General features: G+C 34.4%; 2 long non-coding RNA genes across 12 annotated transcripts in view; one reads left to right on the top strand and one right to left on the bottom strand.

Moving 5' to 3' along the window:
- Positions 1-19,146, top strand: part of LOC145664599 (uncharacterized) — a 485,044-nt gene that overhangs the window by 289,892 nt on the left and 176,006 nt on the right. For 8 of the 10 annotated variants that reach the window (XR_014127494.1, XR_014127478.1, XR_014127491.1 and 5 more), the window contains one exon: positions 14,636-14,677. The exons of the other annotated variants lie outside the window; for them this stretch is intronic. This is a non-coding gene — a long non-coding RNA (uncharacterized LOC145664599). The remainder of the gene's footprint in view (positions 1-14,635; positions 14,678-19,146) is intronic. 10 annotated transcript variants of the gene reach the window in all.
- LOC145664600 (uncharacterized) overlaps positions 1-19,146 on the bottom strand; it is a 220,733-nt gene that overhangs the window by 73,415 nt on the left and 128,172 nt on the right. The window lies entirely within an intron of this gene.

The following is a 19,146-nucleotide window of genomic DNA, read 5'->3' as shown; positions in this document are numbered from 1 at the left end:
TTTGTCCCGGCTACAATATAATGTTATTGCGGGACATAACTCTCTCATTTTACAGACACGAACAGTCTCCTTTACGTCTCCCTCACTATTTACTAACCACTTCATAATGAATAGAAATAATTCTCAGTTCATATACGTATATTTAGCAGAGAAATTGTTTTCTGCAATTTGAAAATAAATTTGTGGAGCAGCACAGTAGAGAGAAAATTCCTTCCCCTTAAAATGTATTTATCAAGAGTCAATGTCATACTGAACCACCACACAAAACAGTTGGAAGCTGCATTTGAAATTTTTCTATTTTATTTCACAATAAATTTTCAGAATTTAATAATGTTGTAATAAGAGCATTGTATGTTTTTGTTGCGGGGATGACATATCCTTGAGAAGAAAATTACTTCACAAGTACACCTGCAGAATATTTGCAACCAATGTCAACACTCCCTCAACGATACTTTTATTTCTTTACAACGGGGTTATCCTACTCACCCAACATCAGAAATTAGAATTGAGTACAGTATTTTGATATTATCATATATTTTTAATATATATATTATAATAATTCATTTATATTGAATACAATTACCGCATGAGTTGTGAGAAATCTAAGTTTTTGTGATCTCTTTGTAATGGGCATCTCTCATTTGCAGACATTTGTCCCATCGGTGTCTGTTATTTAGAGATTTTACCATATTTGTTTCAGTGTACTCAAAACATTTCTAAGAATTGTCTTCTAATGAAATTTAAAAGTCAATTTCCAGATTTACTAGTTATGAGTAAAATTTATTCGATATAATGGTTACTAATAAAAAAAATATTACAATAATATTTGAATTTAATATATTACACTTCATTTTGTACTTATTGATGTTCTGTACAATTATTAATTATTATAGTAATTTGACTTAGTAATTTGAATTATTATAGTCTTTAGATGAGGAAAATTTGAGAAACAGCAAAGTGAAACTTGGGTTGGATCAAAATGTGAAGAAATGTGAACATAATTACCTTAATGCTGACAGAGGTGTTCCCTCAAGATCTCCTGTTTCCAACTACTAAGTGCGACCTGAACTTAGTCTTTTTCTCGCTTATCAACTTACAGCAACTTCTCCCCAGGGGCTTCTTTGTGTGGCTGCTGGAACTTTCGTTTCGTTTTTTTTTTCCTTCTTTAATTTTCGGTAGAGAAGAGTTCACAATGAAATTAAAGGGGAAGTTTTTGTATCCTTGAATAACTTCTTCTATTAATACTACATGAAGAGCCTATGTGCTTATTTGAAGACAATTCAACAACGTCAACAATTTTTGGGTAGGTTGAACGCATACTTCCTAAATTGCACACACTGCATAATAATAATAATAATAATAATAATAATAATAATAATAATAATAATAATAATAATAATAATAATAATAATAATAATAATAATAATAATAATAATAATTATTATTATTATTATTATTATTATTATTATTATTATTATTATTATTATTATTATTATTATTATTATTATTGATGTTGATTTAATAATGTTCTATGAACTTGTAAAATCTGGATTAAAGACAAATTATTTTTATATTACTTTGTGTTTGAATCATTTAAATCCGTGGAATGTCTTAAAAATGTTCTAACACTATTGCAAGTACGATTATCTATATATTTTACAACTGCAAATATTACAGATTGATTATCTTTAAGAAGAAATAACAAAGAAATACTGTTACTGAACAACAGAAGTCAGCCGTCAGATTGAACGAAATAACTTAAATAAGAGTAATTCGGCCAATCAAGAATCTGTTTATAATCGAGTCTTTCAAGATTAATGTGATAGCTCTCAAGTTGGAGCTGCATATTATTTTTGGAGTTTGTTATATAATGCACCATAACTTTTGTATTCATTTAGAGCATACTTTTGCAATAACGTCATTAAATTAGGTCAAGTTAAGTGATATAATGTTTTCACTATGTTTTTCGGCTATATAAACCGACATTATAAAATCAATCGCAGCATTAGAATGTTTTAGATAGCAACATTGTTAAGAAGTATAACAATTTTGAAAATGAGTATTACTGTGTTCATGTCATTTTTCTGTTCGTCCATTTTATCACTTGCTTTCATGTCTCTCTGATAGTTTTTATGCAAAGCAGGTTATGTAAAGCTATTAAATTTAGATAACAAATTTGATAAATTAGTCAACTAATCACGCTCCACAGATCAGTACATAACCAACAAATTTAGATATAACGATAGCTCACCTGAAATGCATCTGGATGAAAAGAAAACGAATAAATACTAAATGAATTGCAGGAACGCTTTGTACAGAGTAAATAAAATTCAGAGTTACTCCAAAATTAAGCGCTCTAAACCTCCGGCCAATGTTGAAAATTATACCTTATAGAAACGTAAAACAATTCGAAAAGAATTGAACAGTACATATAAGAATTCCGTGGGAGATGACCAAAAAAGAAGAAAGAAAGAAATCGATTTTCTTAAGAGAATCTAGAGAAAATTTGTGAAACGTTATGGATTTGGTCCGATGAAGCAATAATAAAATAAAATTGTTCGAATCTGATGGAATGAATGAAATGTGAAAGATAAGTTTAGAAACACAACACTGAGATTGGTTTCATCATAATTTGGAATCTTAGTTAATCCACGAAAGTAAAGGCACTAAAATGAAAGTTGGGATAATGAATAAAACCTTCTTCTTCTTCTTGTTCACCTCAACAATAGGTTGGTGGGCAACATGGAAATTTTAAAACTTTTCTGTCGCTTGGGAGAGCTGTTTTATACTTCGATAAGGCCTCTTCTTCGTAAATGCATCTAGATATTCTATCCTTGGTCTTCCTCTTCCTGGTTTTCGCTCTGCCTTTCCCTCTATCAGCTCAGTGATCCAATTGGAGTGTCGAATAAGATGGCCAAGCATGCTGTTTCTTCTTTTTCCTATTATCTTCATGATCTGTCGTCCTTCATTAGCTTCCTTTAGTACGTCTTCATTCCTTTTCCTTTCGGTTCATGATATGCGCAGCATTCTGCGCCAACACCACATTTCAAATGCTTCCAGCTTGGATATTTGAGCTTTTCTCAATATCCACATCTCTGATCCGTACAGCGCCACGCTCCATACCAGTGTCTTAATAAATCGTTTACGAACGTCCAGCGACACATAAACCTCAATTGTCTGAATAAGAATGTGAAGCAAAGTGCGCAAAAATGTAAATGTCACAAACGTACATTTCAGTAGGATAATGATAGCAAGTACGATTCAAATTAATAAAACATCAAATGTGGCAAAGAAGCTTAAAAACTTCTGCACAATTCCTCCACTTGAGCTCCAAAGAACATTTGTGAGCTACCTTTAAACGTACAACGTGAATAAACTTGAGGTTTCTTCAGATCAAGAGATGAAAATACTTTGGAATGGAATCATTCAGTCCTTAAATATGCAACATTCTATTAAATTTTGAAAATTGATTTCTTAAAATATATATTTTCTTGAACTTTAATTCTTCGAAAAAAAAAAAAAAATTGGCAGAACAAGTTTTCGTTTCATGTACAGTATTAAGAACATGGACATATTTACTTTATTTTCTAATTTAGAATTATGTTACATTCATTTATGCACTATTATATCGCACACCCATTGGAAAACTCTTACAAGTCATAATTACATATTTGTGGCTACATCACTTTTAAAGTTTGTTATTATAGCTCGCTCCTTGGAATACTGGTATTTCTGCCATCTAGGGGTTAATTTGTTTAGTTACGTTTATGCGAAAATACCAGGACTCTTCCGCCGGGAATATATATATATATAAGGTTGATTTTTTTTCTTGTAAATGTGTAAGGTTGTACAGTTTATATATCTTAAAGCAATACTATTTATTCAAAATTTCATTTTTATATATATATATATAAAAATGAAATTTTGAATAAATAGTATTGCTTTAAGATATATAAACTGTACAACCTTACACATTTACAAGAAAAAAAATCAACCTTCTTCTTGATGAAAAGGGAAACATCTAAACCATGTCAAAAGTTGAGTTTTACTTTTGCTATATTCCCGACTCACATTTTGAACCTCTTCTGATCTTGTAAACTTTCTTGCAATTAAGAAATCAGAATTTCTACCACAGAAGTCCAAAGAACGAGACTAAAGCTTGAAACTATATATAATTGATATTACAACTTTTGACGACACCACCTATCTCAGCAACTTCTCCTCTAAATTCTTTTCGAATAATTAATACAACATTAAAAGTTAAGAACAGTTCGGACTTATTTTAATGTGCATCCTTATGGATAGATTGAAACTATTGTATTAAAATCAAAAGATCTCCACTTTGTCCTTTAAGTATTATGTGAAGACCATTGCGATAATTTTTCGATAAGACATCATTTTACTACTATTTTTAAATGTCTTACTAGCCGAAACTTGGTCATCATAGTAATATTTTAAAGCGTACTAGCTGAACCTGCGCTCTCTACACAGCGCATCATTCTCATATGAGCTTGAATCTCCTTGTCATTCCTTGCATCTGTACATGTCCCTATACAGACACAAGTGAAAGACGTCTTGATAAAAATCGGCAAGGGGTATCATAAAAGGGGAGATTTTTTTCGATTATTATTTCAATATCTCGTACCGTTTGCAGGATTGAGCTTACTTCCGGTTGGAGTTTCTAATTCATGTATGATCAGTGTTTTCTTTCTTCTTGCATGCAGAACGTAATAAACAAATACATTACATACACAATTAATTATAATGTCAGTGATGATGTTCAGTGGGCAAAGCACTCCAAACAATAAAGATTCATCTTAAACTGGAGAAATAGTTATCCTTCGTTTTTAATTACGATTGGCCATGAACTAAACACCTGAGAGAGATGCAACCTCTTGATACAACTATGTGACGTTGGAATATATAACTCATAGGATGTGATGCTTTACCTTCTTTTTTAAATTTCAACATGTCCGATATGCCCCTAAAATGTAATAAAGAAATGACGGCCGTATTTTTTTTTTTTTTTTTAATATTCAATTAGAACTGGACAATCTACACAAAATTTGCAATCGACCAGTGAAAACAGCACGTTTCTAGCACTTGTGGTTTTCGAGATCTCATTGTCGAAAGGATTGGAGACAAACATATAAATCTAGCATTTTAATATATGAGCATGACTCTCCTTGTCTTTCCTCACAACATCTCTATATGTCGCTTTACAGACACAAGCGAAGGACATCTTGATGTAAATCGACAAGGGTACCATTAAGGAGAGATTTTTTCAATATCTCGCATCGTTTGCAACATTTGAGCCTACTTCCAAGTGGAGTTTCTATTTCATGTATGATAAGTGTTTTTTTTTCTTCTCGCATACACTATGTAATAAGCGAATACATTACACACGCACACAATTAATTATAACGTCAGTGATATAACGTATGGTGTTCATTGGGCAAAATACTCCAAACAATAAAGATTCATCTTAGCCTGGAGCAATTATTATCCTCCGTTTTTCCATGAAATAAACACCTGAGAGATATACAACCCCCATATGCAACTATATTGTGCTGGAATGTATAACTCATAGGATATGATGTTTTACTTTTTTTAAAAAATTAACCCTTCAAGTGTTCCCCTAAAAATGATAATAAACAAATAACGGCCACGTGTTTTAAATATTCAATTAGAACTGGGCAATCCAAACAAAATTTGGAATCGATCAAGAAAAACGGCACGTTTCTAGCACTTATGGTTTTCGAGATCTCATTGTCGAAAAGATTGGAGACAAACATATAAACTTTTCTTTGGAGACAGATAAACCTAGCGTTTTAATATATATATACTAGCTGAGCCTGCGCTCTCTACACAGCGCATCATTCGCATGTGAGCATAAATATCCTTCTCATTCCTCACAACATCTGTACATGTCCCTTTAGAGACACAAGTGAAAGACGTCTTGATAAAAAATATTGGCAAGGGGTATCATAAAGGGGAGATTTTATCGATTATTTTTTTCTTGCAATATCTCGCAGCGTTTGCAAGATTCGAGCCTATTTCCGGTGGGAGTTTCTAATTCATGCATGACCAGTGTTTTATTTCTTCTTGCATGCAGTATGTAATAAGCAAATACACAATTAATTATAATGGCAGTTATATATATTGTGATCATTGGGCAAAACACTCCAAAAATAAAGATTCATCTTACACTGAAGAAATGGTTATCCTTCCTTTTGCATTATTATTTGGCCATGAAACAAACGCCTGAGATATATGCAACCCATATGTACAACAGTGTGGTGTTGGAATGTATAATGCTGATGCTTTAGTTATTTTTTTTTAAATTTCAACTCTTCCAGTGTACCGTTAAAAATATAATAAAGAAATAATGGCCATTTTTAAAAATATTGAATTAGAACTGGACAATCTACGCAAAATTTCTAATCGATCAGTGAAAACATCATCTTTCTAGAGCCTGTAGTTTCCGAGATCTCATTGTCGAAAGGATTGACCACAAATATATAAACGTCCACAACATATAGTTTAAAAGAATTCGGAAGATGGAGGCACAATTCACGTGCATTGATTTTATAGAAGGCTTATTAAAATACAAAGGCTTTGAACAATAGTTTTAAAACATAATCTTTATGAAAAAGATCTAGTTAACTAATTTATTTAAAGTACACATACTCAAAATGTTTGTCTTCGTTAAACGTGAAATCACACATAACCGTAAATAAAAGATTGAAAGAAAAAGTTATAGGTTGGAGCTCAGTCGCTTTTAATTCACGATACTTACCAAACCAAGAAACCTAGCCTGTCTTGTGTATGTTAGTGTGTTAGCGAGGACCAGGTATTGCAATACGTACCTGATAGCATAACACACATACTGCACTTACAGGATTGACGAAAATTATCGCTTTCGAAGGATTCCTTGTCTTTTGAACTTCATCACACTCATTGTTACTCATCTCGCATATCGACCAGTGGTCCTGGGGCCCATCTCTGGTTGACCCAATATGGCGACTGGGGGACAACATGTCGGACTTCTATGGTCATAACTGGTCCTACCATATCCTCTGTAGATTCAGATACAAGACTAGGTACCGCGACTCGCATCGTACCGACAATAGTCCCGAACGATCACGATCTCCAGTCGTAGGCGAACACCATATATCATCTCCGAAACGTCATCGCCTATATAGCATTTCAGATTCTGATAGTGACCAGCTTAGAATCGACGACCAGGATTATCCGCCACTATCTACCACCCCAAAAGCGCAAAACTTCTCATTCTTACTTACAAACTTAGACACCAGATATCAGAATGGAAAGCATATCTATCTTCAGCTCACTAAGCATTATCGGCGAGCTCAGATCACCCAAATTATCGCTAACAACTTTCGCAATTTCATCATAATGGCCGATATCAATATTCATAGCAGACTCACTTGTCAGAAGGCTCAGTTCCACTTCATCACGACACGCATATCTTGCGTCCTGCACATACTTCCAAAATCAACCCACCCCCTTTCAGATATCACCCGCGAAGTTATCACCTTTACAACCCTGTCAGGCAAATGCCATATCGATGTCTTACTCTCTTGGCAGTGACCACCTTCCAGTCAAGTTAACTATCAAACGTTCTTTTCACCACCACTGTTCTGCAAACATTCCACCTAGGGAGGTCCCTAGATTTGACAAAGCTAATTGGGATAACTACAGACTTCATCTCACTTCTAAGCTTGAACATCTCGAGCCACCAAATACTGAGGATGAACTATACTCGGCTCTGGATGCTATCATCTCTTCTATTCATACAGCATTTGCCGAGAATATACCTACCTCGCAAGTACATCCATGGCATCCTCGATTACCACCTCAGTACCTTCACATGATCAGACGTGCTCGACAATTTTATCGAGATTACGTACGCACAAAGAACTAAGAGTATCTACGCCATCACCGAAACTCCAACATACGGTTCGTAACTACGTTGTCGCCTATAAATTTCGAAACTGGGTCAAAACGTGCAACACACTGGACGGAACTTCACATCCTACCAAATACTGGAAGAGATTTAATGCATTGACTGGCAAACTTACTCGAATACCTTATCCTCTCATTGACGGTGATCATCCACTCACCTCAGATAGTGCCAAAGATGATGCCTTTGCGAATCATCTCCCAACCATCTTCATCCCATTTCCTCCTGAAAGATCTGAACGACACCATCCAGCATATATGTTTAATGTTGATTCTCCTCATCTTCAACCCAGTACAGAGCATAACTTTCCAGCTCATCACGGACTTACCACACCCATCACAGTTCCAGAAATTCATGAAGTCACAGCTCGCAAACGTAACACTGCTTCAGGCATGGACCTCATCACCTACCGTCACATTAAAGAGAGTCCTTTCTGTTTACTGCTCCTGTTAGCCCATATTTTCACTTTCATTTTACGTACCAGTATAATTCCCGCCGATTGGAAAACCTCCAAGACTTTAATGTTTCTAAAACCTAACAAGCCAGCCACCTCTGTATCATCTTACCGTCCAATCCAATTAACCACTGTTTTCTGCAAAATTCTCGAACGCATTCTTGTAAACAGACTTCATCCACATTTCTCTCGCCATCGTATCATTCCATTCCATCAAACAGGTTTCCGTCCTCGCATTGGTGTTCACGGCCAGCTCTTTCGCCTCACCAATCTCCTTACGAATCACTTCAACCTCTCACAGCCTTCATGTTTATTCCTATTCGACCTTGGGAAAGCTTTCGATAAGGTATGGCATCTTGCGCTCCTCTTTAAGCTTCTGTCCTGTAAATTATCAATGTGCTACATCCGATTAATTTTCAACTTTCTATCATATTGCATTACATATATATCTATAAACAACTCCTTATCACATCCTGTCTATTCATTCCGGCGTTCCACAGGGCTCATCAATATCTCCACTTCTGTATCTGCTCTTCGTTTCCGACCTTCCTCCACTTCCTCCCAAATCTCTTTCAGTTTGCCGACGACACAGCCTTTCTTGCTCTCGGCAAAACGATCCATCAATTGAACACAGCACTCCAATCTGCCATCGATATCTTTATTAGTTGATGCTCTAAATGGCGATTACGCCTAAATTCTGAGAAGACTCAAGCAATAGTTGTTCTTGACCCTAAGAGATGGTCCCGCGTCCATAGAAACCCAACACGCCTGCACCTTTCTGTTCTTGATACTTCCATAAAACCTACCAAACATGTTAAGTACCTAGGTGCTACATTTGATACTCACCTCACATGGCGACCTCACTTAGCTTAGATTATCAATAGACTGGATCTTCTTCGCCGACTCACAGGCACAATCTGCGGCCTACAAGCAGATACCATTCTCACAACATATAAGGTGTTCGTACGACCCGTCCTCACCTATGGGTTTACAGCTTGGGTCGCTGCACATTCAACCTTTTACAACAAGCTCAAGATCCTAGAACGACACGCCCTGCGTATTGCATATCGTATCAAGCTACCCAGCCCTACACAAGATCCGTATGATCCCATCTCCTTTCATCACATCCTTTACCATATTGAAAAACTTCGACTTTCCTACATCACCAATAGACTGGCTCAGAAGCATTCCCTTTTCCTTGATATTCTACACAGTGATATCGACTACGCTCCACAACATCCTGTCCGCCACCCGCCACTCTCCCTCCTCTTTACTTTATATCGTTATTCACTCCCACCAAATCATCCTGATGAAGGCATCGCATCAGCCTTTGCCATTCATTTAAATTCGCACTACATCTTCCCATCATATGCACAGTAATGCATCTCTTCTAACAGGGCTCATTGTGTCTCTCATCATGATCCTGAGCAGCCCCAGAATCGAAAGATAACATGCATTCGTCTAACTAACCCTTCTCTTTACTGTGTTGTGGCGTTCAGTGCACCTCACCCTCATCTCCATCTCATCACCCATCTTAATGATTATGGCTAAAAGCCATAATGTCTGCTATAGTACTTGAATGCTATATAATTTATGATCAATAAAGTTTATATAAATTATTAAATCACTTATATTAGACCCCCTGCTGTGTCTTTTCCATATTACTATTCCTTCTCTTCCGGAGCAAACGGCATAACCCTTGTAAGGGGCTAGCATGACTTCAGCATGCTAGCATTTTAAAAAGAAAATAATAAAAAAGTTTTTAATTGTTATTGTAGCATTTTAATAGATATAGATAGATTATTTCATAGAGTAATAGGACAATTTATAAGATCATAGTTTTTTCCTTAAGGTTTCCATATTATTGAAGGAAGAATGTAGAAGCATTTAAGTGTTTCACATCATGAAGTTCTTGTTCGTACAGAAGATTTCCAAGGAAATTCCTCACTGTGTTATGAAAACATTTGGATGACCATTGCTCACTAGATTCAACAATGAAGAGGCAATGTGTCACATTTCAGTTGGGTCATTCTGACCGAAGATCTAGAAGGCTTTTCCAATTCTTGATCGTGTTTATCACATACAATCGGCGAATCTCACACATTGTTGAGAATCTACGTGTTGGGTTCGTAATTCTTGCTCAGTTCGATATAAATAAGCTTTCAACCAATTGAATTTGAGTATTTGAGTATTGACGAAATCCAAACGATTGAGTATATGATAATTTATTTTGTGGTGTTTTGAATGTTATACGTAGTCGCTGACTGTTGATGAAACATGGTTGCCTGATTATGATCCAGAGAGTAAACAAAAGTTCACAGTGGCGTCACTCGAGCTCTCCATGTAATAATACCCAGCAGTTAGCAGTCAAATCATTACAATCTATTTTCAAGAAATGAACGGTATTCTACTATTAACAAGAAACAAAATTGCAATATACTGTTGCAGATATTGACACACAGAATGAGGCGTGTTGAGGCTTGTGAAGGTAAAATAAAGCATTACTCAAACCTTGCCTTATTCTATCTCATACCCCTAACACTAAGCTGCAGACAAGTGTTACCTTTGCAGGAAGAGGTTAGCAAAACAGTGGCTGTTTCGAAGGATCTGGGTATCAGTGCATACACAATCCATTGTACTCACTAGATCTTGGTCCGATTATTAGTCTGCCTATTTACTGAAAGTGACAGTAAAAGAATTCAAAGTCTGTTGAAATTTAGAGATGATAACAGCACGTGCATTTTTTAAAAAGATTTTTTTATCTATTTATTTTCTCAGATCAGATAAAATAATTATTCTTGAAAAAGAATTGAGCAACGATGTGCCAAGTGTGTAACCTCGGGATGATTATAGACCAGCAATGGGTGGATTAGAAATTAATTTTAGGTTTTAACTGGTGATTCAGTGACTGAAAAAAAATATAAAAAGATCTATTTATTGTTCTATGTTGAGAATAATCTTTCCATGTCATTAATTCAATAGTTAAAACCTAAAATTCATTTCTAATATTGTAATAATATACTGACAATCACACTCACCGTACACGTACATCATTGATGTAACTTCCTGCTCAAGTCACAGTAGAATGTGTGTATTCGGAAAGCAGAAACGAAACTTTACGAGTATCAATTTTTCAAATAAGTTTTTATTAAAAAGAAACCTGGTTCCCTATCTATGAGTTTATTAGCACTAAATCCCACACACCTAGATCTGCATCCTTAAAAAATTGTGAATTTGAACGGACTCAATTCTAGTGAAATTTTCACATTAATTCGTTCAACACTGAAAGAGGTATCTTTTCAGTAGTTGATATAAGAGTCGTTTACGGTTATGTGTCAATGCAATATTGGAATACAAAATGATAAAGAAGAACAAAAATTTTAAACCACTATGATAGTTTTGCAATAAACAAAACGTAATCCTCGAATTTTATCAACATTATTAAAACGTTTCTTTTCGATATAATGTTGAACTATTTTAGATTGTGCTAAGTATTAAGAGCCTGACATACTAGAAATAATACAAAATTAACCATTTTTCTTTTGCTTGTTTTTCATAAATGAAAGGAGATAATGAAGTGCAACTTATTACCACAATCATAGATAATGTTATTCTACAACAGAAAACATGAACCTGAAGAATTTTCAGTGTTGGTATCCGTAGAAATTACAGTGTTGCCAGAAAACTATTTTGTTTATTACAAATTAAATAGAATCACTATTATTTAATTTTAATAACTGTATGTTAAAACTATTTTGGTTATTACAAACTAAATACAACTATTATTCAACAAGTAGTTCACAGGATTCTAAGAGAACATGATAAGTAATCAAATGCAGTTGAGTTCATTCCTCTAGTCGCTGCCTTAACTTAAATTTTGGGTAGGGTGACTAGACGTACTGATTTTCGCAGGATGGTTCTGCTTTTCAAAGAGCTGTCCTGCGTGTTGCGTAGGCGCCTAGAAAATCGAGAAATGTCATTCTTTTAAAGAAATATCATGTGAATTGTCATGATTTAATTATTTGCAATATTTTAATGTTTTCTTGTTTATTCACAACATTTTGAATTACAGAAACTCTTCTCCTGAATGATGAACGGTTGTGTTTTTTGTTAACATTTCTCAAAAGATTAGGGATGGAGAACAATCAACAAACCATTGTTTTGCAATACATTATTTTTACTGAGAAGGGCTTGTTGAGATATCGGATAGGTAGGAAAGGTTTCTTTTTCAACTTACGATAGTGATGCTAACCAAGTTAAGTGGAAGTTCCGTCGTGCCCGCCTAAATTTTCCCTTATTCCTTAAAATAATCCCATGCTCCAAAAGTCGATTTGAAGAAAGTCTTTTACCCTACACGAAGTTTCACTGTACTCATAAAAATAAACCACTTTGTCACTCATCAGAGTATTTGGAGTTGTTTTGAATTCCTTCAATACTTTTGTTCAGTACTTTTCTTTTTACCAACAACGAATGATTAATTTGAGGTTAAATGAAATAAGGAGATGCGTATTGTCGACACAATAAACTATCATATACTACAGATGTTTGTGTCCTACTTTTCGCTTGTCAGAATCTGGTCACTCTAATTTAAGAGGAAATGTTATTCTGGCAACACTGTAATTTCTATGGATGGCAACAGTGAAAATTCTTCAGATTCATATTTTATAATGTAGAATAATATTACCTATGATTGTGGTAAATTGCATTTCATTATCTCCTTTCACTTATGAAAAACATGTAAAAGAAAAATGTTAAATTTTGTATTATTTTTAGTTGTCAGGCTCTTGATTCATTCGCCTCTAATCGATAATTGGATTGTAAGATGTATTTAGTTGTACAAACCACAAATTATTGTATTGATGCATACTTCCGTAACATTCTGATTTGGCTTGGCAAAACTGCATTCTTGTTCATTTGCTTACTTTTTTTTTTTTTTTTTTTTTTTTTTACATTGTCATGATTACTTTTGAGTGTTATCTGTGGAATACGAGTTGTCAGCGAGATTGTTACAAGCGATTGTTATTTCTTCGCTGTTGAAGATGGAATGTCAGGTCGAGAAAAAAGAACATTTCCGACATATTCTGCTGTACGAGTTTAACCGAGGTTCAAGCGCAACAAGGAAATGTTTTTCTCGTTCTAAAGCGAATCAGTTTGATTTGCATGATGGAAGACGCACAGGAAGACCATCCGATTTTGATGAGGAACGTTTAAACAGTTTGATACTTGAAAATCCACGCCAGACAACCAGAGAATTGCCTAGTGTGATGGAATGTGACCAAGCAACCAACGTTCGATATTTACATTTCATGGGAAAGATCCGGAAGCTGGGTTCATGGGTACCGCAGTGCTTAGTTAACGCAACAAAAATGAACGTTTGACAATTTGTGCCTCTTTGTTGTTTCGTCATCGAGTTTCCATTACACAACATCAATCGTTCCTGTCACACATTGTTACTGGTTATGAAAAATGGTGTCTATATGTGAATATCTGTAAGAGGAAGGAATGGCTTAGTCCCAAGAAAAAAGCAACTCCTCATGCAAAATGTGCTGTTCATCCTTAGAAGGCTAGGTTATATGGTGGGATACAAAAGTAATACTGTACCAAGGAATGAAACCATCACATCAGAAGTTTATTACCAACAACTGAGATGACTTGCTGCCCCAATTGAGGAAAAACGGCCTGGACAACGCCATATTATTCTGCATCATGATAATGCACGCCCTCATGTTGCCAACATGACAAAAGCAGTTATCCAGGAGCTCGGATCGGAGATTGTCCTCCATCTCCTATTCACCGGATCTTGCCCCTTCATATCTTCACCTTTTCCGTTCCATTTCCTATCACATTCAAGGACACAACTTCGAAGATGAAACTGCTCTCCAAACTTGGATTGAAGATTTCCTAAACTCAAAACCAACAGATTTCTACAGACGGGGAATCCAAAAACTACCCCAACGTTGGGAGGAAGTTATTGACAATGACGGTGATTACATTCTTGAATAGCTGCTTGTTTGACTTGGTCAAGTTTTTTAACTGAATTTCATAAATAAAACTCTAAAGAAACAAACGGAATTATGGATCAACCTAATACATTTTTACTTTATTTTAGGTGGATTTATTATTTCTAATAATATTTCAATTTTTCTTATACTCAATTATTATTCAACTCAATTTTGTGTTCCTTTTCATTCCAGGTAGGTGATGCAGAGAACTAAAACCATGAAAAAGCAAATTGCGTAAGTATATCAATAAAGCTTATGCAAAATTATATTTGTGTTTATTTTCTGGGCGCAAGATACCCGAATTCGATTCATGACTAAGGTACATGTGGTTGTGATCCAATATCTGAAATAGAATTAGTGCAAAAAAGGAAAGTAGAACTCCAGCGAAGAAATAACTCTTTCACTTTAAATTGTAATACTCTTCTGATATGTTGTTATTCTTTCTTTTTATTTTTTAAATGGAATCAATAAACAACTGCAACAAACGAGAGTCAAGTACCAAGACTTAAATAGAAATTTAAATGCATTGGGTTATCAGGAAGCTATTACTCAGCTTTGCAACAAATAGCGTTAGTTAGGTTTTACTTTTTTACTTCTGTAAAACGAAAAACATGTGTCAAGGTTGTAAAAAGTTGCGTAAAGTCTACGGTGACAGTACTCTCCAAGAACATAATTGTACCATCGATGGTTCACAAAATTTCGTACTGCTGATTTTGCTTCTCGTTCAGAGAGATCAACTCATGTCGACGACGATAAAACAAAGGTACCGATGGAGTCTTATCCACGTTACACCATACGATAACTTGATTACAGAAACAGTGAAGATCAATCATTCAAGCGTTCACAACCACTTGAAGAAGCTGCTACATAAGCAAATTTGATGTGTGGGTTTCTCATGAACTCAAAGAGGTTCATTTGACGATGGATAGAAATATCTGCAATATACCCATTGAACGTGAAGAAAACGATCCTTTTATGAAGCGTCTGATAGTTGGTGATGAGACGTGGATTGTTTACAAGGATATGGTGTACAAACGGTCTTGGTTTCCGCGTGATGCTTTGCCTTAAATAGCATCGAAAACAGGCATTCATCAGAGGATGGTTATGCTCTCAGTATGGTAAGATTTTAAAGATGTCGTATTATTCGAGCATTTACCAGGAAACCAAAGAATTAATTCGAATGTGTATTGTCGGCAGTTGGAGAATTTGAACGAATCCAGTATCCAGAAACATTCAGAACTACTTAATCGTAAAAAAGTTGTATTCCTTCACAACGTGATACCACACCTAAGTTTGATCACCCATCAAAACTTATTTGAGCTGGGATAGCATGTTGCCACATCCACAATACTCTCCTGAATTAGCGCCGTAAAAAATGATATGAGGCTGCAAAGCAGCGCCTTGTCCAGTTTTTTCCGATCAGGTTCTTCCGTGAACCAGGAATTACGAAACTCATGATAAATGGCAAGATATTATCGAACTAAACGGGCAATACATAATTGATTTATCTTTTTATTTGTTTAAGATATTTGATGGAATTGAAGGAATCGTATTTTTCTTTATAGGATAATAAATTACACTTGAAGATCATAACAGCAATACGTGACCTTTTCGACAACTGCACACTCAGGCTTTTCTAGGCAGAAAAGCGGAAATCGACTCGTTTAATCAGTAAATGAGACATATAAAGCAAGTTGAAATTCTCGAAAATAAGGAATGTGTGAATTGCTCTGAGAGTCTAGTACTACGTGCACCCTGCTAGAAAAAGTATTCAATTAACTGACCCAATCAGTAGTTTTAAGATTTTGTAACATATAATATTCACATCTTTCCATACGCCTTCATCAAGTTGAATGAAGCAACAACAATATGCTCGCAGTTGAAGAAGGCATCCTGAATCTGACTCTCGGACTGACAAAGATTGTTATTAGAGAATCGGAAAGGCTCCAAACCAGTGAAATTTTCTTAATCCCTAATAATCCTAATTAACAATCATTTAACAGGAAGTAAGTGTTGATAACGGGAATAGAATACAAACATTTTGCTGGTATAACATATGATATATTGCTAATGTAAACAATGGACATTCTATAGAAACACATTTGTTCTAAGGGGTAATAATATTTTAATATATCTCTTCCAAATGATATATGAATAGACTATATAATAAGCTCCAAATAAGAATATTATTCAATATACACCTTATGATTTAACTATGTAAACATACCAAACATAACTTCCCAAATATAGGCAGTTACTAACTTTATTCACCTTCTCCTTCACTTACTGATAGGTGTTGTAATTAGCAGAGTACAGACGTTGTCTGTTTCATCCAAATCCTAGGAATTGTGTTTGTTGGTTAGAAGGTATGATTTGACTTTTCCGGTGGAAATTGAAAAATTAGAAGTGGAATAGTCATTCCCTCTTGTTGGAAGATATAAGTGGTGTTGATTCTGTTGCGTATGTGTAATATACGAACAGAGCTTATATGTTCTAGTGACGTATTTTTATTTCTATTGTATTTATTTATTTTTCCACCGGAAGATGAAATATACAAGAAAAAATATTATTAATCAAGTAATGATTAAAGTATTTTAAAGGACAAGTTCATTATATTGAAACAAGTTATTAATTGTTTCGAGATACCCAGATCATTGTGCGTCAAAATTTGTTCGATGGTGAAGGGGTTATAACCATAGCGTTTATTCTGCGCTTCCACAACTTGAGTTTTATTTTTAGGTAACAAAGGACATTGGAATATGAGATGATTCAGAGTTCCAACTTCTTCGTTGCACCAACAGAGAGGCAAATCGGTCAGACGAATCTAATCGACAACATTCGAAGTCACAGTATATAAACCATCCACTCAAAGTTAGTGTTTCTTGCAAGAGTACTTCCCAGCAACAACTCACTCCTTTCAAATAAAGACGTGCAAAATAAGCTTAACCAAAAACATGGTAAAAGCTAGTAACAGTATGCTTACACTCAACCCAACCTAACCGGTAACAATAAACTCACACACAACTCAACCTAATAAAAAGGCGACATAATTCTTCCTTAATCGACACAAAGAATTTCATACACACTTACAGCTACTTTCCATTAAAAGGGTGATTGATTTGAACACCATTAACTGATTTGGTTTCCTTGATCAAAAGAGTAGGAACAATGGCCACATGTATCTTAACTAGTGGTGGACACAAAAAAAAAAAAAAACAAAAAAAAAAACGGGTTTTCAGTTTTCTTCAAAACCGGTTCCGGTTTTTCCAAAGTTTGTTCTATTTCTGCCCAGAATAGTGTTTCGTTGTTCACCAGAAACTAGTGTTGTAAATAGAAAAAAAAAGTTCGTATTTTTTCAGAAATGTACGTTTTTTTTAGAAAAAAAAACATTGCCTCTCGTTTTTTTTCTAAATTTCGTTTTTTTTTTTTCAAATAGTCATTTGTAATGCATCTTACGTCTATTTAAGTATGAAATATTTTTATGTAGGTGTAATCACCGTAAAATGCAACATAAATTAAACGCTAGATACTAATACGCTACAAATATTTTACAATTTACATGAATACCATACCTATTAACAATTCGGGTTTCAGCAGTTTTCATCAATATCAACTAAGAAATAAAAGTAGAAATGAAATTTTGTTTTTTCGTGAAAGCAGGCCTTTAATATGTAGGAAAATAATGTCACAAACAGTATAAAATTCAAATAACTTGTGTAAAGGTAAAAACTAATACTAATTTGCCTAATAGTATTTTTCTAAATATCATATATACAATAATTTCTCGACTAGATATATATGATATGCAGAGCCGGCTCTACCATACCTGTAACACGAGCATTTGCATGGAGCGGCAAGTTTGGAGGGGACGGCAAAATCTGTTATAAGTAGAGACGTGATGTTTAGGCATTAAAAACTTGAAAAATAGGCAGGCAAATAGGCACTTAAAAATTTTTAAAAATGAGTAGTAAAATAGGCACTAAAATGTAACTCGAAATACTGAAGATAAATACTCAATACAATTTAAAAAATAGATTAGTCATAAATAGTGTTCAAAGAATATAGCAATATACCTGTTTGTTAATGTCTTCTTTCATTCTATATGTAAAGAACGAAGCTTGATATGTATTTCATATTTTATCATATATATATATATATATATATATATAGGGAGAGAGAGAGAGAGAGGGATTTAATGTACCATGTGTTTGTGTTATTTACAGTATATAAATTATATATATTTCCCAATTAAATCTTATTTCAAAGAAAATGCATAGAATACGCAACATTAGGCAATAAAGCAATTATTTAGGCAGTGAGGGGCGAAATAGGCAAAATAAAGTTGGCTTAAATCAAAAGTATAATCCCCGATATAAACTTTAAAACGTTATTTTTGATCATATCTTTAGCATTAAAGAATAGGCATTTTGCCTAACATCCGGTCTCTAGTTATAAGTATATTATTTAAATTAAATATTTCTTGTTGGAAACAGACTTCATGATGATGGTAGTTACATTTACTAAGCTGGCCTATTTGAATACTACATTCATAAATTATGTTTAGGTTGCATTAGTTTAAGGTTACATGGACAATGCTAAAGCAAATAGTCGAATCAATCCGAGCACAAATTGCTTGATTGTTTTCAAATGCAAGAATTCAATTCTCCAATAGTAGCGAATATCTGTTCCATTTAGTAAGTTAT

Source organism: Thermobia domestica, chromosome 11 (assembly GCF_964235325.1).
Source record: "Thermobia domestica chromosome 11, izTheDome1.hap1.1, whole genome shotgun sequence".
Classification (NCBI taxonomy): domain Eukaryota; kingdom Metazoa; phylum Arthropoda; class Insecta; order Zygentoma; family Lepismatidae; genus Thermobia; species Thermobia domestica.
The sequence above is the reverse complement of the archived record's forward strand: the minus strand, read 5'-3'. Positions and strand labels throughout refer to the sequence as shown.